This window comes from Calliopsis andreniformis, unplaced genomic scaffold (genome assembly GCF_051401765.1).
Source record: "Calliopsis andreniformis isolate RMS-2024a unplaced genomic scaffold, iyCalAndr_principal scaffold0022, whole genome shotgun sequence".
Lineage (NCBI taxonomy): Eukaryota > Metazoa > Arthropoda > Insecta > Hymenoptera > Andrenidae > Calliopsis > Calliopsis andreniformis.
In genome coordinates this window covers 9,513,419-9,538,275 of record NW_027480432.1, presented here as the reverse complement: position 1 = coordinate 9,538,275, position 24,857 = coordinate 9,513,419, and the positions used below count along the sequence as shown (strand labels likewise).

The 24,857-nt window shown below is 34.6% G+C and overlaps 1 protein-coding gene across 3 annotated transcripts in view; it reads right to left on the bottom strand.

Moving 5' to 3' along the window:
- LOC143187358 (PRL-1 phosphatase-like) overlaps window positions 1-24,857 on the bottom strand; it is a 96,642-nt gene that overhangs the window by 35,119 nt on the left and 36,666 nt on the right. For 2 of the 3 annotated variants that reach the window (XM_076391520.1, XM_076391519.1), the window contains exons 1-2: window positions 13,141-13,294; window positions 11,943-12,174 (exon numbers count right to left, since the gene is read on the bottom strand). The exons of the other annotated variant lie outside the window; for it this stretch is intronic. The gene's annotated coding sequence lies outside the window, so the exon portion shown is untranslated. Of the gene's footprint in view, window positions 1-11,942; window positions 12,175-13,140; window positions 13,295-24,857 lie in introns of those variants that run through there. 3 annotated transcript variants of the gene reach the window in all.

Here is a 24,857-nt window from a genome sequence, read left to right as displayed (position 1 = left end):
TTTCGAAGGCAGGTTTACATGTTGTTTCATTTAAACAAATTTGCTAGCGATAACAACAGTTATTTCGTAATGACTTATTTGGTCTCGCCACAAAGTTAACGTGAGGTTCCTAAACCTTCAATATAAAATTAATAAAGTAATTAATTACTAACTATTTTGAATAACTCATTATTTCAAAATAAATTATTTTAAAAAGCCTCTCCATATTTCATGAAATTTTCTCTATAGACAATTATAAGTAATAACCAAAATCAATTGAAAAATCTATTTTTCCATTTCACTCGAATCTGTGTAAAAAAGTTAGCCAGTGCATATGTAATTTTTAAATGAGAGGATATGCTACGTTTAACAATATCCTAATTAAGTGATGCTTAAAGTTTTCCAATTTTCCCCCCGAGTATTCGCGGAAGCTGACTGTTCAGTGTTGGATCGTGTGCAGCGAGTTCTCGTTCAGCAAAGTTACGAAACCTCCGCCCCCTGAAATCGTTGAGCAACTTAAACAAACAAATTCATTGTTAATTATCGGGGGATTGGCCGAGCGCGTAACAATAAAACGCGAGACAAGGGGAATCGCGGGTCAAGGGTCATCGCGAGTATCGCCATCCAGAAGACTCGATCGAATGAAAACACCTCTAACGAAGGGGACAATTTTCTGCTAAATGAACGATTCTAACATCTGTTTCACGTTATTTCAATGGATACAAAAATTCGTATCCACGAATTTTGATTGTTAATGTTAATTTGCATTCAATTTATATAGATACATACTTGGAATTTTTGTATAGGAAATTATTAACAATAGAAAAGAGAAAAAGAAGTTTTAATTTTAAATTTAGTATCTACTAATGATGACTGTTAATGTTAATTTGCATTCAATTTATATAGATACATACTTGGAATTTTTGTATAGGAAATTATTAACAATAGAAAAGAGAAAAAGAAGTTTTAATTTTAAATTTAGTATCTACTAATGACGATTGTTAATGTTAATTTGCATTCAATTTATATAGATACATACTTGGAATTTTTTTATAGGAAATTATTAACAATAGAAAAGAGAAAAAGAAGTTTTAATTTTAAATTTAGTATCTACTAATGATGATTGTTAATGTTAATTTGCATTCAATTTATATGGATACACACTTAGAATTTTTTTATAGGAAATTATTAACAATAGAAAAGAGAAAAAGAAGTTTTAATTTTAAATTTAGCATCTACTAATGATGATTGTTAATGTTAATTTGAATTCAGTTTTTATAGATACCTAGAATATTTTCTTATAGGAAAGTATTGAGACTAGAAAAGGGAAAAGAAAAATTAAAACACTTACAGAAAAAAGTAAAATTACAGTTTTAACTTTTTTTTATAAAAAATATTAATATTGTTATTTAACATTGAATTGCAATTTTTTCACGAATAAAAAAATTTATTCAATATTTTCACCCTCCACATCAGATAAACTTAGTATGTAATAAAAATATTGCATTAAGCACAAGCCATTGTGTTTACTTTTAATATTCATCGTTCGTTTGCTTTTCCAGAAAATAAACGTTTGCTTGGTTTAATGCAACTGATTTCACAAATTTGTTTGAGTATTCATTGAAGCCTGTTCTAGTAAAGCGACAATGGAGTTTATGGAGTTTATTAATCCGCGTGTGAGAGCTTAGTTATTGAATAAGTGTCGCGTGCAGAAAACTCTGATAGGAGGTCTATTGATTATAATTAATAAAGGCGATTACAAATTTCCTGCTCATGATGAAAATATAAACTCTATATTCTAGACCTTAGCTCGAATTTCTTAAAAATGTGACATAGGTCGTTTCACCTTACAACCACAGAATTATCATTTCACATTAATTTCTCTTTTTTCCCTTGCTTTATTAGTTCAATGAACAAAAATTTTAGTAAAATAGAAATAAAGTTGTGAAAATAAAAAATGTATTCCACAATCCCCATTACAATATCAAATTCACCTATCTAACAATAAATAGATATTATTAACTCCATTAAAACAAATTGTTTCCTCAAATAAATTCGAACTACTGAGCTTCTAAAACAGTAAAATAACAAAAGATTCAAGAAGCGAAGAATAAAGAATTCCTCAAGAGTCCCTCCACATTGGTTAATCCAAAACAAATGTAAACACGCTCAAAATCCAATTAACTAATTCCTCCCGTGCCTATATACAAACACTAAACACCACAGTGCAATTATTTCTCCCGCTACACAAATCGCAATTATTAATTAGTTTCGCGGCAAGCTGCCTAGTCCCGCCCATTACGTGGGCGCTTCGAAACGTTGAGTTAACTCGTCTTCACCCATTAACGAGCTTACTACGAACGCGATGAATTACAGAGAGCTTTGTTCTTCCCTTATTTACCGCTGGCTCTCGTTCACAGCCTGTCGAGGGGAAATCGATCGCGAAAGGAGACAGGGGCAGCATTTATCTATTAATTTCATAATTCATTACGCAATGCAGACGACGACCATGACGAGTTTCGAACAGGGATAAATCAAACGAAAGTCCCGACAACTTTTATCGCCCGCGGTTTTCGGACCTCGTAAATCCACTCGACAGAGGTGAAATATTGGTTCGGTTACGTAGACACGTCGCTGTTGCGAGATTCTGTTTGATAAGAGCTCGAAGATGCAACCATTCGGATAATTGGTTGTGACGTAAGGATCAGATTAGAGTTTAACGACAATTCCCCTCTTTTTTTTCGTTTGCTGACGCAATTGTTGGATATTGAGATTCTAATTTGGTAAGAGATAGCTGAGACACAGTACTTGATTAGTGTCCAGTAGTTGAATATTTCGATAAATGAGCATGCAGTAAGTTTGGGTGTCTCGATAAGTGTTCAATAGAGGATCACTTCGATAAATAATAAGATAGGGTTGCCTGAACTTTCTTAAATTGATCACACGATAAGTTTAGATATTTCAGTATGTTATATAATAAATACATAAATAATTAAGTACTTTAATATCATTATTTATTGTAGTGACCCAATGTTGGATACTGATTGAGTGTTGAGTCGTAGTTGATTTGATACTCTAGATTCTAGTATATAGCTACTAAGTTGTTCTTTGTTAGTAAATATTATTAATTTAAACGATATAAATTGACTATTAAAAAAGGTTTTTCCTTTTTCTTCAGTTCAAACGTATTTTTTCATTAAAAGAATGGACATCTGTTACTAAATGATGTACTGAGTTACTGAGTGAACTACCTTATGGAAAATATTTTGGGGAATATAGAAAATGGAAATACTTTCTGTGATATTGTTCTTGTGAATATCTACAATACCTACTTAATTCTATATACCTGTATGAAAATTAAGTTACTGAGTTTAATAGGATACAAGATTTCTTTAAGGATACTTTTAACGTTAATTTAATAGGTATTTTAATATTTATACCACGACTTATTTTTGTTCAACTATAAATAATGCTTGTCTACAAAATTCTAATATCTTAACTTTCTATTTTAGAATGATGTAATTTTGTTAGGACTATGAAGCACATGAGTGAACAGCTGTTGGTAAATGTTAGTTCTGGTTTTTGATTGAAGAGCCTCTCTTTTGGTTTCATATAAGGGCTCTTAGAAGACTAATCTATCAATCTCATGAAACAGAAGTAACAGAAAACAAACAAGATTATGGGCACTCAACTTGTTTTTTCAAAATTGAAACAAATACTCCATATTCATGTAAAAGATTCTATGGATTATTATAGAAGAATACAGGTAGATTAATCATCTTTTCTACAAATCTCCTAATTCTCACCTCATTATTCCTTGAAACAGAAGTAACAGAAAATAAACAAGATTATGGATACTTAAATGTATCCTTTTAACGTTGATACAAATTTCCCACATTCATATTAAAGATTCTATGGATTACTATAGAAGTAACAGGTAGAATGATCCTTTTTGGAAAGAACCTCCTAATCCTCATCTCATTTATAATAAATACAATATCTAAGAATCATATTAACCCAAGTCCATTTTCTCAAAATTAAGTTTCATATTGCATTTTACTTCTTTCTCTTCATTTCATTAAAACACCCAATAGGAATCTAGATAAGTTACCTCATAAGTAAAGAAGACTTAATAATATGCAACTGTAAACTACTTCAAATACTATATCAAGAAATGAGTGATCGCCCTTGCTTTTCTGTTCTCTTGAAAAATAATAAAAAAGTACTTGAGCTAAGTTAGCTCTCAGATACAGTATAATTATTTAACCCCTTGCCGTACTTTGACGAATCTGGCTCGTGTACTTTTTACAACATCTTCGCTGCCGATTACGCGGTAACGCGTGATGAGGATTTTTCGCAAGTAACCGATCACGCGCCATCGCGTGAGACGTCTATGTTCGTTCAATAGGAGCTTTTCTGTTGGCAGTTTAAGATGGTTACACGTTTTAGATCGGCAGCAAAGGTGATAATATTAGGAAAGAAAATTGTATCAAGGGGTTAATATGCATTCTAATGGCACACAATTCCTTCAAGACAAGATTCTTCTAAATGTTAGATATCTAGAGGGCCAACAAAATTTGTATCAAAAAAGAGTCCAAGTTAAACAATATCCACAAGCCTTGCTTCACCCTCTTCTCTTCAACTACGCTTATTTCTTCGCACATTTCCAGCAGAGAATTTTCACAAGATTGAGAAACTTTTTCCACGTCATTTTAAAGTGAATCTAGCGAACTCTCACAAAGGCAGCGCGAAGTCGCCTACAAGTGCTTATTTATAGATCGAAGGGTGAAGACGCGGGCTGTTCGGTAAACACGTGTTTTTCGAATAAATATAGCGCGTTCCAAATGTCAGGATCACGTGCATCGTATCGTGGCGACGGGATTCTCGGAAAAAACGGGCTCGCTTGTTTGCTCGACCGACATTGTAATGTTATCTGTGGGAATTGGCGCGGGGAATCGATGGATCGTAAAGTCAGGGGAAATTGATTGGATTCATCGAATCGATCAACTTCTGCAAACGCTTAACATGGCATCAACCATTCCACTATCCATGCATTTGCGCGGAAAGCTTCTTCGTGCAATGTGAAGCCTTATTTCTTGAATATGGCAAGAAATTTTATCCTATTATTTCTGCGTTATTAGATTGCTGTTCGAGTCCTTTGGAAGATGAACTGGTCGACTCCAGTTTCTATTAAATTTTTAATTCTATCTGAGCGTGTGATTAGTGGCTAGCTTTTCAAAAATTGAGAGAATTATCCGTGCAATGGTATTTATTGAAATAATGAAATTCTGACGAATTTTTGGTTTCTGGTTAAGAGTTTGATATCTGAGAAACAAAATTAATCATCTCGTAAATAATTCATTGTAAGCACTTGACACTCTATAGGCTCGTGTAACTTTCAGGTCACATGTTAACTTAACATTTTATCAAATAATTTTAGTTTTTTCCAGGAGAATTTCGGAAAAATTCTATAATTTCTCCGAGACAACCAATACCAATATTCATGACGGTTGCTAGGACTAAAATAAAGAAGTACCAAAACAAGAGCTGTGCAAACTGTCTATATTTAAAACAAAAATTCGGCCCATGAAGGATTAATATGTTATTTTGTTTCTTTACAGTAAGTTCGAGTTTAAAATACATTATCTATAATCTATTGTATTGCTAAGTTGTACTGCTTTCTATTTCATGGAGTTAATCAATTGTCTTTGCTATGTTTTTCATGTCTCTATATTTAATAATTTAATGTAATGTACTATGAGCGAGAGACGAGTGTATTCGTCCATCTTTACTAAAATTTCAAAAAAAGAAAACCACAGACGCACAGTTTTGTAGCATTAACTTTTACACACATTTTGTTTTCAATTGCATTTTACTTTCTCGAATCCTTCTTGAAATAAAAAGGTGTAAAAGAGATGAACGTACATAGCTGAGTTATTATATGTAGATTATATGTATCTGAGTTAACACATAGGAAACGTTTTAATCTCGTCAGACTGGGGAAAAAAGAAACACTAATTGCAAAAAATAGTAGGAACAGTAACGAGTTTATGACCTATGAATAATAGGGTTTTTAATGATATTAATGTTGTCTAGAATTCTAAGAATATTGACGCTCATCTGGTGGAAACGTCATAAAAAGAACTACTGCGTATCTAAAATGTGGTTGGTGACCCTTACGGTAGTAAAGACGTGACCTCTTAATCAGAGTTAACGAGATAAGTTATCGTTTGGAAATACTTCCTAAGTTGGAGTCACTTCATAGCGATTGGAATTGTTTGGCAGAAATTGAACTATTTTTAGGAGAATGGAGTAGAAAAATGGAAATAATTTAACTAAGTGGAAACACTTTAACAGTTAACATAATTGTAAAAATTAACAAATGTAAAATTAAAGTATTTAAGTACAAACTATTAATGCTTCAATATTTGAATACTCTAAGGAATATTTGTGCTTTAGGAAATTTGTGCAACTTGAAAATTAATTGAAACTCGAATTCTGAGTGACTGAAGTAACATATACAGTATGCAAAATTTTACTGACTTATAAATTATGTTAATAATTTTAAGAATTTTGGCGAATTTCAATCTCTCAAAAAGTTGAATAAGTTGCTATATTTTGGAGGCTCAAAAATTTGAGCAAGTTATAAAATTGCAATAGTTCAAAAATTCAAACAATCTATCAAACTCTAAACACACAAGAAATGAAGTAATTTATCAATTTTAATAGCCCCAAAATTTATACAATTTATTCTTATAAAATGTGCCAGAAATGTCGACACACAATTTCTTAAAAAATTGATCGATTTCTAAGATTTAAATACCTCAAAAGCTTGAAAAATTGAAGAGCTTACGAAAAAATATTCGAGTGATTTGGTCATCCTCAAACTACTCTCTCCTTCAAACATATTCAAACAAACGCTATTTCCCAACCCAAAATATAAGCCAAAATACATAACTGTAAATCTGGCTTTCAATCCTCACATAACTCAGAGATCATCATATCTTCAATACTCGTGATTTCCTTCACGTCCACATTACTTCATTCCAGCAACTCGAATCAATATTTTTACAACGATTCACGCTGTTCCAAGGATCACGCAGCTCTCACGTGTTAAAAAAGAAAATATCGAAAATCTCAGTTCTTCTCGTCACAATATTATTTACAAATGCATTGCAACGTCACGGAACTTCCCACTTCCTCGCGCGACGCTCTGAGCACAAAGGAAGACTCTTTTGATCATACGAAATTGTTTCATCGTGAATTTTTTAATGGCACCAGGTCGAATGAAAAATGTAGCTCCGTCAATCAGTAACATCTGCCTCGTCTCGAAAATAACTATCGAGCTGAAATTCAGAGACTGGCGCATGCCAAGGTCAGTTGCTCGGAACGCAATTTCTAAAACGATTATACTTCCTCTGCAGGTGTGCTCTTTGTTACGCCTTCAAGGTAGCCAGCACCGCGCAGACAGTTTCTAATGTAATTGAATTTTGCATTCTACTTAGCGATGGGATCGAGCTGGATATGAAGTCTGGAGGGATCAGCACTTGAACGTTGGAATTTAGAAAATTTCTAAGAGGTATTTTAGAAACTGAAGCGTTCTTGAGGAAAGTAAACGCTACGATTGAAAAATTTTAGCGCTTATGCTAATTTCCGCAAAAACGCTTCAATTAGGTGAAAGTTGAATTTGGAACTAGATGGGGGAAAGTAGACGATGATATGGGTCCTCTCTGCTTTTGATGATTTTTAAATATGTTATAAATGTTGTCAGTTTGAACAACTTTTTCCTCTGACAAAATTGGCAGTCGATCTTAGTTTCTGAGATATTCACAGAAAACTTGTTAGATATGGATTAAGTTAGGTTAGGTCTGGGTAGGTATATAGTACTAAAAGTAGCGTGTTCTGTTAATGTCCTGTAATTAGGTTAATTTTTCTTTCAAGCGTGTGCAATTCCACGCGAGCCACTCGTTATACAGTGTGTCGCCGAAATCGTAAACAGTTAATTATTTCCTAATCTATTGAAGATATGAAAAAATCTTTACGCGAAATTGAATGGTAAAAGGGGGACGATTTATTGGCTGTAACAATTTTTTCTTAAAATTATTGTTTACAGAGATACGAAGGTCAAGTTCAGTTTTTTAAATGGGATTATATATTTTTTATCTAATCAGTTGATAGTGCGTCTTAAAACGAATTCTGTAACCATTAACGTATATACCTTTTTTCAAATAGTTTTTAAGATATTGCGCTTAAAAGTTTACTGATTTTGGCTATTACATAAAAGCAATTATTAGAAAACAAAAAGAAAATGGGTCAGATAGTCATATTACACATTTCTTTTTTAAACAATTTTTCTATAGCATCCTTAGTTATATCTCCTCTCTAAATAGTTTTCTATCGCAAAATAAGTATTCCATATTTTAATATCTAATATACGAGCTAATTATTTCCTACAAAAGCGTCTGATTAAGTACACCCATATTTTTTCAAAATTCACGAATACTAGTATACACTAATATGCTACTCTATGTCCAAACTCTGCACAAGTAATTAATAACCTGAGATCCAACGTGAAATTCTCTCTGGCTCAGAGCAAAGCTTTCTTTACTCTAAGCTTCCTAATTATTTTTCAAGAAAGCCAAAAAATAAATGCAATTACCCATTTCTTAACATACTATTTCAAGTAATTTATACTATCAAATTTCCTTAATATAACCTAGCTTAAGTAAATTCCCATTATTCTAAGGACACGGAGGAAGAGCAACAAGACTCAGCGAGAAACTTAATTTCAAAAAGAAACTGACTTGGGTTAGTCTGGCTCTGAGGTACAGAACTGGTTCCCCAACAATTCTTTCAATCTGAACAAACCATCCCAGCCCAAAGAACCAAACACCAATAAATATGCAAGAAAAAACGCTCACGACCTTGCTAATCCTCAAACAAACACAAAAAACTCAGCAAAGCCTCGTAACGCGTTTCTCGCCCGAAGACCAAATTTCAACAGAGACATCGAACAATAATAAACACATGAACGTCCCGTGCACGCATATTTACGTTTGTACACATAACCGCGAGAAGCGTCGTGGGTCACGCGTAAGTTCAATGTGCCTGGAGAGAGAAAGGCAGCCGATAAAAATAGTAGAAATGGCGGACGATTCACGGCGAGGACGGCGGTGCTCGGGTGGCCAGACAAACAGGGAACAGGGATACAGTTGCGGGCGCACATACTCCCACGTGCCGAGTCCACATTTAGCGACAACGAGCGTGGACCGCTGCCCGACGAGAGAAAAATTGGTTGATCGATCGATCACGCTCTGAGACACGATGCAAGGGAGTGTGTAGAACTGGTGGTTTTAGAGCCAAAGCAGAGATGGTCGAATGGAGGAACAGTATGTACGTGTACAGTATTGTCTCGGTGGAAGCTCGCCATTTGCGATCAGTAAATTGCACGAGGAATGCAGGAAACACGTTTCTAAGATCAGGTTACGCCTTAGCAGGTTAGAGTTGCTTCCTGAAATCGAGGATCGGGTAAATTGAATGAATAGCTCCTAGGGAATTTAAGTATTTACTGAACTTGTATCGAGGCAACACTGTGCTGTTTTTGTCTCAGAAAGTGTCTCACGGAATAATGTAAGTATTGACTATTCAGTAGTGTTTGGTGCCATTTTCTAATTGATTTATATGTGGATGCAGGATGAAAAGTGTTTATTTGTTGTGAAATCATTTTGTCTAGTTTATCCCCTTCGCTTTATCTCACAAATTATTTTACCAAAGATTTCTGAAGGAAATTTATGTCTCTTTATCTTAACAATTTTCGAACTTGGAGTTCTGGAGATGCTAAATAAAAATCTATTTTATCTTGCAAATATTGTAAAATGTTTATTACACTTTTCATATTGTTGAATATTTCTTTCTCAATTTTTAACATACGTATACTTGATTGATTTATGCATTTATGTATGTATCTATTTATTGCTTGATCCTACAACATACGGACGAAACACTTAAAGGATTAAGGGCAATACTTTCCATAAAGCTTCTCGTGGGACACGAACTGCCTGTAGCTAAGAGGAGAGCTAAGGAGAGAGTTAGAAAGAAAAAGAAATGTGTTTTCCTCGCACACGTCTGTTAGCACCCCTTTTTATAATAGACGTGACGTCTCCTGGTGAAAAAAATTGCATTAATGTGTCACCTGATGCGTAAAACTGGAGATGAAGAATGACGAAAATAGAGACTTCAATGTGGACAGATTTGAGTTGAAGTTGAGAGTTTCTCGAACGTGCGTTCGACTTTAAGAAATAAGGAACGAGGAAAATTGACGATGTTGTGAGTGGTGTATTTTTAAATCTACTTCGAAGTATGTATGTCGATAAATTCTTGAGATCAGATTTATTATTTGAGAGTTCAGTGGAACGGCTTCTTGGATGTACAGGGTGTTTCAAAATATATGATAGACTCAATCGAATAACATGAAATTGTAAATACTGTATTTTAAAATTTAGTTTCAAGTAGAGGACACATTGAAATCTTCTGCGTTATTATTTAAGAGTTTAGTGAAACAGCTTTCAGAATATGGAACAGACTCAATGAAACAAATATACTTAATGTTATCAACGTTGTACTCCAAAAGTTAGATTGAGAAAAAAAAAACTACCCATTTTATAGGAGTCTGTAGACAAAAACATCTGTTATTATTATATAAAATTCTTGAAAACTTAACTTAAAAAATGCAATTCTAAATTAAAAGAAAAAAATTTATCAATCTAGAGAACATGAGCATTTCAGAAATCAAATTGATAAACTCTACCTTTTATCAAATTTTTGAATTCCTAATCTAAGTATGTAATTAATAGTTAATCCTTCAAAAATCGATAAACTTTATTGCTTCATTATTATATTTACTACTCTGAAATAATAAAATTATTTATACGTGCTAAATAATATTTAACATATTTCCAAAGAGAACTGCTATTCTAACGATAACAACTCCTCAATTTTTGTCTTTTTCCAGGAAACAAAAGAAACAGTTGCAACACCTTCTAGTTAATATTTTACATTATACATATCACATTTTTAATCCGACAGATTCCATTTTGTAAAACTCGTTTCCAAGTAAAACGTGTTCTAATTAATAAAAAAAAACCTAAAGCTTAACCAGAGCTGTTTTTATTATAAACAATGCGACTATAGTTTATAATATAACCACTAAAATATCGTTTCAAATTTACACACTTAGATTCCAAATTCCAACACCTTTGATATCACGGAACCGATTCTCTCAGTCTCGAATTCACCTGACTCTCATTTAACCTACAAACCTTCCCAATCCCCAGACCCTCACAAATCCTCGCCCGCCAAATATCCCTGCGGCAATACCCACTCATTTACACAACTCGTTTAATAACCTTCCACTGCCAAAGACTCTCACTAATGAGCCTCGCAATGCCAAGGAACTGGCAGGTGAACTGGCAATGCTCGTTGTTTGAATGGGCCATTCGGTCAACCGATTCGATGGAAATTCGGGGCCGCCACGTGACACGACACGGAGCGCAGAGGCAGAGTTCATCATGTACTATTCGTGTTCCATGAGAAGTCCCATGGAATGCACTTCCACTAATGCGTTTTAGAGGACTTCTCATGAGATACGAATAATACGCAGAGAAGCACTGATTCTCTCGGGACTAGATCTAAATAAATCTAGTTCTTGTCACCTGTTTTTTACATATAAGTATTGTACATGTTTACATAAAAGAACTAATTGTATCACAATTAGATCTAAATAGATCTAAGCAGATCAAGTTCTTGTCACTTGTGAGTTTTTGTTCTTGCGTATTCTGTTTTCGATGTTGAAGGAATGTATATACGTGCACAAAGGGGCACTGATTTTGTCAGAACGAGATCTATTTAGATCTACTCAACAATCATCTATTAGTTCACACACACACAGAGTCTCATTATTTTACCTGAATCTCATTTAACGACGAAACAGCGAAATTCCACTTCGGCACAGTTTAGACACAAATCCCCAGCTCCTCTTCGAGCAAACGAAAATTCAGGAAGCACGAAACTCGAAATACAGTCGCACAGAAAATAAAACCAAACTGGCGTTACACGGTTCCGGCGCTCTACAGACGGCGGGAGCACAGAGCACGCCGGGAAGTCACATCTTACGCGCACTGGTGCACACTGGGTCGCCTACAAGCAGATTTCACTCCAGGATTCCGCGGGAGGTCACACAAGAGTGCGCTCTCTCGAAACGTTCGATGAACCTCCCGAGGGGCGCGAACACCTGTGCCTCTTCGGCGGGACTGTTTCGTCGCGCGCGAGGAACTACTTACATAGAGTTGCCGCACGAATTCCCTCCTTGGACATGGTGGAGGGAATCGTAAGGCAGGAGAAAAAATGAGTGTCCTATTGGCTGAAACGAGTGTCCTATTGGTCTAGGTCTAAGACTCTGTCCTGATTGAATGTCGCTTGGACAAAATTATTTGCGACAAATCCTACCAATGTATATCAATCATATGTACGCAGTGGTATTTAAAATGTGAGACATGTACATGTTATTTGTTCGTGCACTGTTGATATTTGTCGATCGTTTAATTTCGTCGTGTGTCGTAGTATCTAGTTAGGCCATAAGCTAAGCCCTAGACTTAACCTGTTAACTGGGGAATAAACTGTTCAACTCGTTTCACAGCGGGGACTTTTTTTTCATAGTTATATTATGACGAAAAATGTCGTCATGCCCATTGCAGTAATAGATCGCGCATGACGAAATATGTCGTCACGTCCAGTTAACAGGTTAATCCAGACCTCAGCAACACAATGCAACAGGACATCCATTATTTCTTCCCTCACCTAATTGTCCCACTACAGTAGTGTCCTGTATCCTGGCCACAGCTCGGGACCGAACCTGGCCAGCTTGCAAGGGTGGGTCTGTACCTAAACTTTGCCTCGGCGTGAAGAGACTAGAGAGCTAGAACGAGACAGTGATACGTAATAATTCAAGTTACGTTTGTTTACGCGAGGTACCACGGAAGCTACATTCGAGAAGGCAGTAGCAAGTGGACGCGCACAGAGACGTTCAGCTTGCAAGGCGAAGTTCCAGGATGCAAGGCACTACTGTACGTCCAAGGAGGGAGTTCGTGTGGCAACTCTACTTACACAGACGCGGCGTAGGTTCTCGAGATGCGTGGACGGCGATCGAGGGAGACTGCGATCGAGCCGGGAGGCCCAGCGAGCTCGCGGAGAGGTCGGGTATCACGTTCACGTCGCGACGGTCGCATCGAATCTGGGCCAGCGGTGGCGCGCCGATGAAAATAGCACAGCGCCGAGACAGCTTTGCCCTCCTCTCACGCAGAGGCCTCTCTGCCCCGCGCGCCCGCGACGCGTCGCGCGCTCTTTCCCCCTCCTCGACGACCGTGACGCTCGGTCGCGGCGTCCAGCGGCCAATCGTGGCGCGTAGGGAGACGGTGACGTCATTCGGGGGAAGTGAGGGGCTCGAGCGGAGTTTGAGCGCGAAGGCGTTCGATTTGAAACACGGGGAGGCGTTCGAGTTCGAATACGGTTTGATATTTCAGGAGGACCGTGATTTGAAATTCGAACGAAAACTCGAGATTATGCAAGAATCACATGTTTATGCGTATTATCTAAGAATTTGATAGATATTTGCTCTGATTGTATTGTAACTGAATAATTAGAGTAGAATATGTACATGTGTTGCGCCACTGCTTGAAGTACATTAATTGTAGAGATTCCTTGAAAATTAAACCGTTACTAAAGGAGAGTGTACAAAAAGAGACCTGTAATGTAAATTAATGTCCAGAATAGTACAAAATAAGTTTAGTTTAGTCACTGATAATCAAGAAGAATTATTAATTCTGGAATGGCACAGGACATTAGTGTTATTTTCACACATTTTGAATATGTAAAAAAATTCTGTAAAAATTCATTAAAATACTCTCAAGTGTATAGTTTAAGTCCATAAAATTCAAATATTAAAACAAATTAAATATTTCTTATATTATTTGTAAAATAAAAATAATGAAGTATTCGAAATAATTCATTATTCAAAATAATTGTTCTTTTATTTCAAGTAAAATGTGTCCAAGATTAATTAAAAGTGTATGAATATTATGAATATGTATTGTTAAGAGATCGTAAATATTTATGCAGATTCATAGTTTTAGGTTTATGGCAAATTGTGAGAAGGATCTAACAAAAAGTGAAACATTTACAGAATTGCTTCTTGCGTAACTAATAAGTAGATATTGTTATATTAAATTTAATAAAATTGTTATATTAAATTTAATAAAATTGGAATCTCGTAATAAACTAAACACTTATTGTTAGTCCTCTAGGGTTAGTCTTCAATTTACATAAATGAACAATTTATTAATCATTTCTAATTTCAATTGAATTTAAAAGTAATCAAAATCCTTTTAAAAGCCTCTTTTATCCAAATCCAAGAAATGTTGACCTGATAAGTTCACTCGTGTTCTCTGACCCAAAACTCAAGAACATAAACGAAAATACTTCAGCAGATTACCCGCAATCTGAGTTAAAGTTGAGTCATAAAGTAAATTCATTACCTCATAATTCATACAATAACGTTTCCTCAAAATCGACCTTCATTTCACGAGTAGGATTCACGGGATTCTCGAGACAAATAAAACAATCGCGTATATTTTCAGACTTCCAAGATTCGAACATTGGAAGGCGGGAAAATCGCGTGGGCAATTGTCAGAAAGTCGACACGTGCCCTGACACCGACGCCCGATTGATTGCGTGGAACATTGCATCTTTGCAGCGCATCCTCTGTGCAGTAACAGATAAGAGGAAAACTCGAGAATGAACAAGGCCGTCCATTGACCTTCCCCAAGATAAAGAGCAAATAGTGAGCTTTCCTTTCTGTGACCTTATACTCCCACCATTCGCGACAAATTCATTGATAAATCATGGTATTTTTGTACAGACGAAATATCGCGGTCTTCAGTTATGATGAAACTGCTGTTGACTCCTGTATTTTTAAAAGCTATTTTTTTTGTCAATCAGAAACGAGATTATGCGAGATTTAACACTTCGTTTACGGAGCGTCATTTTGACGCAGTTCGAATTTTATGTGAAAAATTAGGTAAATTGTTTACATTTTTTCTCTGGTATTTTATACTGAATTTTATCCATTTCACGACACAAATATATATCCAAATTCATTCTCTTCAAAACCTTCTAATTTTGAAATTGTGTGGTATACCTATCTCTACGGATATGCGTCAATCTGACGCAATAGTAAAATAAGCATCGATGCTAGTAGATTGGCTTCACTCACTAAAGCATTACTGCAGTAATAAATCTAAATATAATGAAAGAGTTAATTCTTCAAGAAAGTAATCGTCAAAAGTGAAATAAACAATATGGCGAGCGGTGATACTCTGAGAACCAGATACCTCACATCTGATACAAAAGACTTGACAGTACTGTTTCTGTAAGTATAATAAGTTTAAAATAAATAATTTAATATTTCATTTCATTTTAATTTATCAGTTTCATATTTAAGTTAATAGTGTATAATTATGTCGTTTTTTGAAAAAAATGTATTGTTTTATTCGTACGTCAAATTAACACGCATATGTAGAGATAGGTATGTAAGAAGCATTCGTAAACGGAGTGTTAATGATGATGCATGACTTAGAGAATTCTCGAGAAAAGTAAAGAGATTTGTCAAGATGTCACTGAAGTAATGTTCTGGTTCTACTTGTGTAATAAGGCTTATGAAGAATTAATTTTTGAGAGGAATTTACTTGCACTGAAGTGGTACTTTCAGTCACGTTTCCATGTGTGAAAATGAGAGGACGAAGCTACGTAGCCATGTGTGGAATACATGGCTTAAGAAAGGTTCGGTTTTAAATGTAGTCCACACTCAGGAGCTACTTTAAGTTGCTACTTAAAATTGCTACCTTTCTACGTGTGCAGCGTTGTAGCAAGCGATAGTCTTAAAGCTACGCTTCTACATATGTATCGTATGGGGAGGATTAATTTTTAAAAGTAGTCTACAGTAAAAGTGGTTTTAAAAGCAGTCTACTCTTCAATATCTGAAGAGAAAAGTTGCATTACCACTTGTATTATGCTTGGAAAAGGAAACAGTAAAGCCACATACCCACGTGTGCGATGCAAGGCAGAGAAAAAATTAATTTTGTAAGGTGAATTACAGTAACACGGTGTTCCAAGCAATTCTTTTAGGTACTTGAATGTAAATACTTAAAGTCATGTTTCCACGTGTGAAATCCAAAGCATAACAAAAATTAACTTTTAAAGCATTTCTCCACATAGATAACGAATGGCATAGGAAATAAATTCTTGAAGGCTAAAAGTTAAGTCACCTTTTCACACATTTTAATACATTCAAAGTCACGTTTGCATATATGATATTAATGGCATAGAAAAGATTAATTTTTATGGATAGTCGAAGCATACAAAGCTATAAATTAATTTTCCACGTGTGCAGTGTATAGTACATAATACACATAAAGCCACATTCCCACATGCAGAATATGCAAAGGAAAAAAAGAAATGAATTTTTAAAGGTAAGCTAGAGACAAGACACGTTCTAAGTGTCTTCTAAGAACACGCACGTCTTGACCCTCTACTATTGTAGCATGATGAGGTTATAGCAGTTATATTAACCCAACTCTCAACATCTGATAAGGAAAATATCCAAAATATCTTAGAAGTTAATTAACTAAAAAATCATGGATCTTTTGCACGTTACTATAAATCATTTTCCATAATCACAGTAACTCATTATATAAACATATAAAGCTACCCTTCTACATGGAACAGAACACATTAAAAAAGAACATCGAAAATACACTCAAATTTCATTGAAAATACTTGCTAAAAACACACAGATTTAGACCTAATAAAAATGAAACTTAATTACAAATCTATACTATGCACTGTTTACGTAGTAACGTGGCTTTAAGGGGTTAGACAATCGTACTCATGCCTAAAAATTGGTACATAATTTTGGGGAATTTTATTTGTAGACCTTTTACTTTAAAAAATGGCAAAATAAAGCTAAAAATACATTAAACCTTCCGCTGCTGCGTACTCTTGACGAATGGGTCGTGTAGACGAGGAATACTTTATTATTATGGCGTGTATATACGCCCATAGCGCTGGTAGCAGCCAATTCATGAAACGTATACACACGCTCATAATAGCGAAAGGTTATTATTACTAAAAATACTGGAATTTCTTACTGATTGTGAGTTAATTACCTATGAAAAAAATTCCCAAATATTGTGTATTCATTTTTGGACATGGTCAAGGTGGTCAACCCTCTTAAAGCACCCCATCAATACACTTTGCTTCACAAAACCATCTTTCCCAAGCTCTCAAAAACCCTGAATCTTTCACAAACGACCCCACAGGTCCTTACTCACTCGTTCCACAGAACCTCCAACTATCTCTGCTATCACCAAGCACCCAAACTCATCACTAAACATTGAACCGATCTTCCTTCTCCCTTCCCAAGACCTCAAGCGTCACAAGACGACAGTGCCTAGAAAACTCTTAGCGAAAAGTCTCCGGAAATAGACGCTCGAAGACATATTTTAATCATTCGAGACACTTCTGTTGGCAGAGAAATATACGGTCCTGCCTGTTCGATACAGGTTATCAGCGGGTCTCTAATTCGTAAACAACGTCACGAGTGTTTGGCAAATTCTGATAGAATTATTAACCCAACAAGGGGAGTCCTAGATGTCGCAAACATTACACCACGTTGCTCTACCAGTAGCAGAAAACTCGGCAGCCGTTTTCCTGGAATTTCGCAACACGTTGCGCCATGCTCTGTACTTTATCAGTGATCGATAGAGAGAAACGCCGACTGTTTAGCTTGCTACCTTCTATTCTTGCAAAATGGACTGCAATAGAGGGCGTTTCAGAAGGTAATGAGAAGAAGAACAATGCATTATTCATCAAGGTGGTGCACCACCAGGGGTTGCAAGTGTATTAACAGGAATTGTCAAGTGTGTTTGAGGGAAATCTTCCTGCTTGGCTTAGAAAAGTTGAAAATAATGCCTCAACGAAACTGCTCTCTGATGCTTTAACGACGACGTCTTGAACAGTTTCGTAATTTCCACGTCATCCATGTGGGAGAAGAAGAGGGTCTTGATCAGAGAAGGTCGAAATGGGGGAACTCAGAGAAAAATAGAAGAGAAGCATGTTTAACGGGGTGAAATATTAATTATAATTCTGCTTTGAGAATTAAAAGGGAACAGAAGTAAGGTCTCGTTAAAAACTCGTTACTGGTGCTCGCAGTTTTTGGAATTGTTATCTCGTTTATTTTTCGCTTTGATGGGGCAAAAAAGAGTCGTTCGAGCAGAAAGTAAATTTTAACGGTATCTCTTGTTTTTTTATGAGCTCGATGCTTGCAGCGCGACAGAATTCTGTGGATAATTAAATAATCAGGAATTGTTTGGGCAACTCTGAGGCGTGCAAAAAAGGGTAACAGAAGGAAGATTTGTTACTCTGAAAAATGTGACAAATTATTTATAATTATTACATCACATACAAGTCTCTTTTTTAACTCAATAGTGTTTTTTTTTTCTTTTTAAGAGCTTTTAAATATTCCTCATAGTACAATAAAATAATTATTAAAGTTTCACTATTTGCATTTTTATGTTAGTAATAAGTATTGCTACAAGAACAATTTTTAAGGAGATTGTTAACATTCACCCACAAACAATTAAGAGACCTCATATTACTAAATCTGAAGTTTCCAGTTGTTTCACTTAGAAGGTGAAAATAGTAACAAAATCTTTATAAGCCAGAGATAAAGCAATAACAGATATACTTCACATAAAAGATAGAAAGTGACAAGTCTTTATACTACAGAGATAAAGCAATAATAGGAGAAGAGTACCTAATGAAAATATCTTCCTGTTAACAAAAATCACAGTAAAATATAAAACACTGCTATGACAATAAAGGGATGATAATGCCACAGGTTTTAATGGTGCGGAAGAGTAATAGTAACGATGAAGAAAATGGCGAAGCATTGGGCCATGAAATACGAGTTTTAGTGAATTAACTTTTTTATGGTCTCAAACTTTAACGAAAAATGAAAATATTCGAAAAAGTTGTTCTATAGGAAATATTACTTAAACACTTTTAAGAATTACTATTATCGAAAGGGGGAAACAATAAAAGAGATTTTTAAAAAGCAAGAAAAATGTACGTATTTTGAGAACAAGAGAAGATAAACAGAGTCTTCAAAAAATGAAGATAATAGAAGAGTGTCTTCTCAAACAAAACTGAAGTAAAGACACTGAAGAAGATAAGAAACCTTTTACTAAATGCAATGAAGAAAGATACAAATAAACTATATATACATACATTTTGAATATATGATGCAAAACTCCAATTTAAATATAACATCCATATCCTAGCGAAAAAAATATAAACAAATATATATCAAAGTATCATTCTTTTAATGCGTTCAAATTGTGACAGTATTATTCCCTATCAAGTAAGTACTTTTTTTAAAATCTTCAATCTGAACTTTTTAAAACAAATACTGGTCATTAATTAAAACTGTTGAGTATGTTCTTATTGAAAACTTGTAGTATAAGTTCAAACGCGATGTCTGGGACAGTTGTAACACCATTTATCAGGGTCAAAAGTAACGTAACAATCTATATAGACTAATGGGTGCAGTGCATGGAATGTAAGGATTGTGGTAAAGTGTCTGTAAATAAATAATCTCAGATAATTAGCTAACATTTTCCTGCAAAAAATAATTAATTTAAGCATAATACTTTTTGAGTTATTGTATTCTAAAGAACTACAGTTGACCCCAGTCTCTACCAATGCACGACAGTGTACGTAGATAGCACAATATAGCAGTCGTCGATGTGCAGTTGATGCAACATAAAAATAAAACTTCATTTACGAAACAAGAATATATCTCACAAAGAAGACGCAAATGAACAATCTCACCAACATTTAAACCCACTGAACAGTGGAAGCTACTCTGACTTCGCGAAGTCACGACGAAGACACCGAGATATCTCGTTACCCTGGAAATATCTCTGCTTATTTAAAACTGCTTCCAGAAATCGCTCCGCGGAGTCTCGCAGTAAACACGGCCGTATCTTCGAGATGTGGGACGCGTTGGAATGCAAGAACGAAGCGTTATAAAAGCGTAGAAGCCCCTCGTCCGCGATCGCGTTTTCCAGGTGTCGACTTCTCGATCGCCTGCCGCGTAAATCGACCACTGGCCCTCTTATCGTGCTCGCGAACTGTTTACGCCACATTTTCCAACCCCTGCACAGTGATTCCATTTGCAATGGATCCGCGAGGCTCGTGATACAAGTGCACGACACAGTATCAGATTCTGCGGTGTTAAATGGGACTGTGGACGCCGAACGCATTCGACGTCCAGGCTAATATCGGTTGCGAATGCTAACCAGCCTCTGTGGCACGAGAATGGGGATGGATCGGAGTCCAACATGGCGTGGGTTAATTGCCTTTGCCAGGGGGTGAATCAATGTCTTGTGGAGGGGGGAAGAATGAATAATCTGGACAGGAATTTTTCTGGCGAGAAATGAAAAGAGGAAACGTGGCTCTTTGATATAAGAACTGAGGTACAGAAATATCAGAAGTGATTATGAAAATATGTTGAACAGAATTTCTGATTCAAACCTTTCTGTAAGAAACAAATTTATTTGACTCATTAATGTAAACTTCGATTGTAATACAATTATATTTCTTTAATTTTTCTCCTCGCCCCTGTTTTCTTACCTTTCCTTTTGTCATTAGTAACCATCGTAAGCACTCAATGTGACACTAATCTTTAATTAAAAAGAACCTTGCAAGGATAATGAAATTCAAGTTTTTATGAAATGTTTCAAACTGGAACTTCGAACTACTTGGATAAGAAATTCTAATATTAAAATACAAAAGATTGACAGTAGATAAGCATTTAGAACTAAAAGAGATTTCAGTTAGTATTGAAAATTTGTAGAGCTATTGAAGTTAACTTTAGCAATATTGAAGCTAAAATTGGAAAATAATTCTTTTGAGAAGGAACTCCCTGTGATATTATTTTAGCAGGAAATGAAATTTCTACAATATAATATCTAGAATATTAATTGTGTTTATAATACTTAGCCAGAATATATCGAAAAGAATATGTTAATACTTAGAGATAATAAGAGAAGGCAAAGTTTTACTTCGAAAATTGTTTAAATATGTAGACGATTTTTTCTTTCTGCTTCATCCATAAAATATAATTACTTACGAAAGTAAGAAAGGAAATTTTTATTGAAGTATAAATTGCATTTAAGCACTTCGCTGCAGGATAATCTAACCCAGAGGAACTTCCTCCCGATAAGTTTAATAGTACTTAATATTTAGTTAACTAAGACTTAACGAACTGTTCTTACGCGAAATGATGTTGCTCTTTTATGAAAATTAAAGTAATATCTTCAGACAAGAAAAACTTAAAAAACTTTTATATAGATTCATCTACATTTTAAATATATTTTGGAATTTTTCATAGACTTTTGGGGCTATAAAATTGATTGTATATAGAAAATAAAAATTCTGTATCTAAGTGTAATTGATTTGTATACAATTTCATATTTTCATAGAACAATTAAAAGAATGGAACCACATTAATAAGTTGTTTCAAATTTTACTATAATTTGTACTTTACTTTTCATATTTTCTATATTTTTTAATGTTATATAAATTCTCTATTTTTTTACACGTTTCAAATTTCCATAAATTCATCACAATCCATGATCTACGAATTCGTCCAGATAGTTACGCCAGGCTATCATTTTACCTAAAATTATATCAAAAAATTGAATTTGCAAGGGATGGTAACTTTTTAAAAGACAAAATAAAATTTCTCGAGCTTTTAAAAATGTAGAGGTACGTGAAAAATTCTAAGTGAGGCACTACACCTACAAAATTTTACAAAGTTACAAGAGAAGCATTAGGGTAGAAAATTTTGTAATGAGATCCATATCATTTCCTCTATAGGGCCTCAAAATTGAATTATTCATAGGCCAAAAGGGTAATTCCACTGCTTGAACTTTTTAAAATTATAATCCCAAAGTACTTGATCGATCCTCACCTTTTTCTATTTAAAATACATACAAGTAAATATTTAATTCCACAGTCGATCCATTTAACTTAGAATCATTTGAGTCTCCTAATAGAATAATCTCTCAATAACTCCCTAATTTCCCTTCAGAGACTAAAGAAGATCGATGCATGTACCCCATTACTATGAAATTCTTCCTGGCACGCGATCGAATCCATTCAAGACCGTCACAGAACGCAAGAACTTTCACCATTACACGTTCCACGCGGCCTCCACTCTGCATCGCTCAAGTCGGGACGCGTTTGATCGAGTTTGATCGAATCAGCGAGATGTATTTGGACGGAACAGCTCGTAGAAATTCAAATGCATGAAATTCACAAACATCCACGGAGACTTTCACCTTCGACAGCTTCTCAGCTTTCCTGCCCCGCCATCTGAACAGCGTGGATCGATTGGACTACTTTCGTGGCTCACAAAAGGCTGGGAAGTCAGCATCAAGAAAGAACTGTTTCACACTTTTTAACTTTTGATGGACTCACTTCTGCGGGCACTTGTTTGTAGGAATACTCGAAGCGATCGACTATTCCCTTTTTTTTAGTTTGTTATTGAAATGGGGATGAAGTAAGCTGACTGAGAGACTTGGAGGGTAGTTAGGAAAATTGTGAAAAATGGATAGGTGACTGGCGAAATAAACTGTTTTTAAGGATGAAGAATTGTTTTTTGGTTGATATTTCATTATTGTACTTACAATTCTTTTTCTTTCTTCTTTTAAATATCGAGAAAATGCAAAATGGTTTTTTGTTTCAACGAGCGTTTGTGGATGTTATAAATATTGAGGGATTTCAAAAAATGTTTTATTGTTGAGGAAATAGGAGATTTTGTTTCGGAAATTGGATTCTGGAAAGTGAATAAAATAAAAGGGTTTTAAAATTTTTAAAAAAATGAGAAAAATTCGATCATCTGACAATTTGAAAAGTTAAATATTTAAGGATTTGGATATTTGGAAATTTGAATACTTCAATAATGTTATAAATATTGAGGGATTTCAAAAAATGTTTTATTGTTGGAAATAGGAGATTTTGTTTTGGAAATTGGATTCTGGAAAGTGAATAAAATAAAAGGGTTTTAAAATTTTTGAAAAAAATGAGAAAAATTCGATCATTTGACAATTTGAAAAGTTAAATATTTAAGGATTTGGATATTTGGAAATTTGAATACTTCAACACATTTTAATATTGGAACATTTCATGATTTGAATATTTGAAATTTAGAAAATTTGAATATTTAAAGATACTTTTGCATACTAGGAACTTCAAATATTTCAATATTGGAACATTTCATGATTTGAATATTTGAAATCTGGAAAATTTGAATATTTAAAGATACTTTTGCATACTAGGAACTTCAAATATTTCAATATTGGAACATTTTACAATTTGAAAACGTGGAGATTTGAAATCCTGAAAATCTGATTATTTGAGTATCTCTATTTAGGTAATAAAAATGTTAAACATTGAAGTATTTTACACTTTGAAGACTTGAAAACTTGAAGTCTTGCAAATTCTATTATTTAAGGATATCTACACACTTGCATTAGTGAAAACTGAAACACATGAATATTGGTACACTTCACAATTTCAATATTCAAAAATTTTAAATCTTTCAAATTTGTAATTTGAAACACTCATATTATATAACAGAACGAAATTACTGAAAAATCAAGCCTAAATATGATACCAAGTGTCTATTAATTTCACTTCTCATTTTATGCCATCCTAAACCCACTGACAGGAACCACAATGTACTTGCAGTGCTCAAGAAACGTGAGTTACGCGACACTATCTTACAAAAGTGATTACTGATTGTAACATAATCGCGGTGGCACACGATCGACACGATAGATGCTCGAAAACAGCTGATCGAAGCGACGAAGGTGTAAAATTACAAACGAATTTCGTTGGCTGAGTCGACCAGAAATTCTGACTACGACTAGCTAAAATAGACAGCGACAGGTGAGCCACGATGCTTCCTGGAACCTCGATTTTGAGACGGACAAAGGTCAGGGTCGACGAATGGATGAGTCCTGCTCATAGAATTCCTGTGAAGTTGAAGGATACCAAGAATCGAGGTGAAACTGACTTCGAATTAATGGATCAAATCCTTGGGAAACTTTACTGTGGCGAAACTCCAAGTTATAAACTTGGAGAATTTTTTATAGTGTTGTAGGAAGTATGATAATTATATACATAGATTGTAGATGTTTGTGCAGATTTCATATTTAGATTAAGCAGAATTAGAGAACTTGAGATTCGTTTCACTCTTGGTAGGTATGATTTAAAAAGAACTTAGGTTCTGATAGTTTGAACATTTTTTGTGTATTATGCTATAGATTCTCTACTGCATACTTGTATTTTTTTTTTTATATATTTAGAGGATATTTTCAGTATATAATAAATTAGATACTTTAATATTTTGTCACTTGGACAACCACTCTAGGAACTCAATTAACTTAACGCTTTCACGATTTCATGACTCACATGTGGGTTAGAGTAACTTTGACTGATTTTTCAACGTGATATAAATGTCAGTACCCAAAAATTGGATATCAGTAATTAAGGATTATTTATACTGTCCAATTATGAAAAACGGCAGCAACTAGAAAAAAATGTAAAACTGAGTTTGTTGCATTTTTGGAATATATAATATTTTTAGAAGGTACTGTTTCTCTGCATGGGTGGGTAATATAGTAGCCTACCATTCC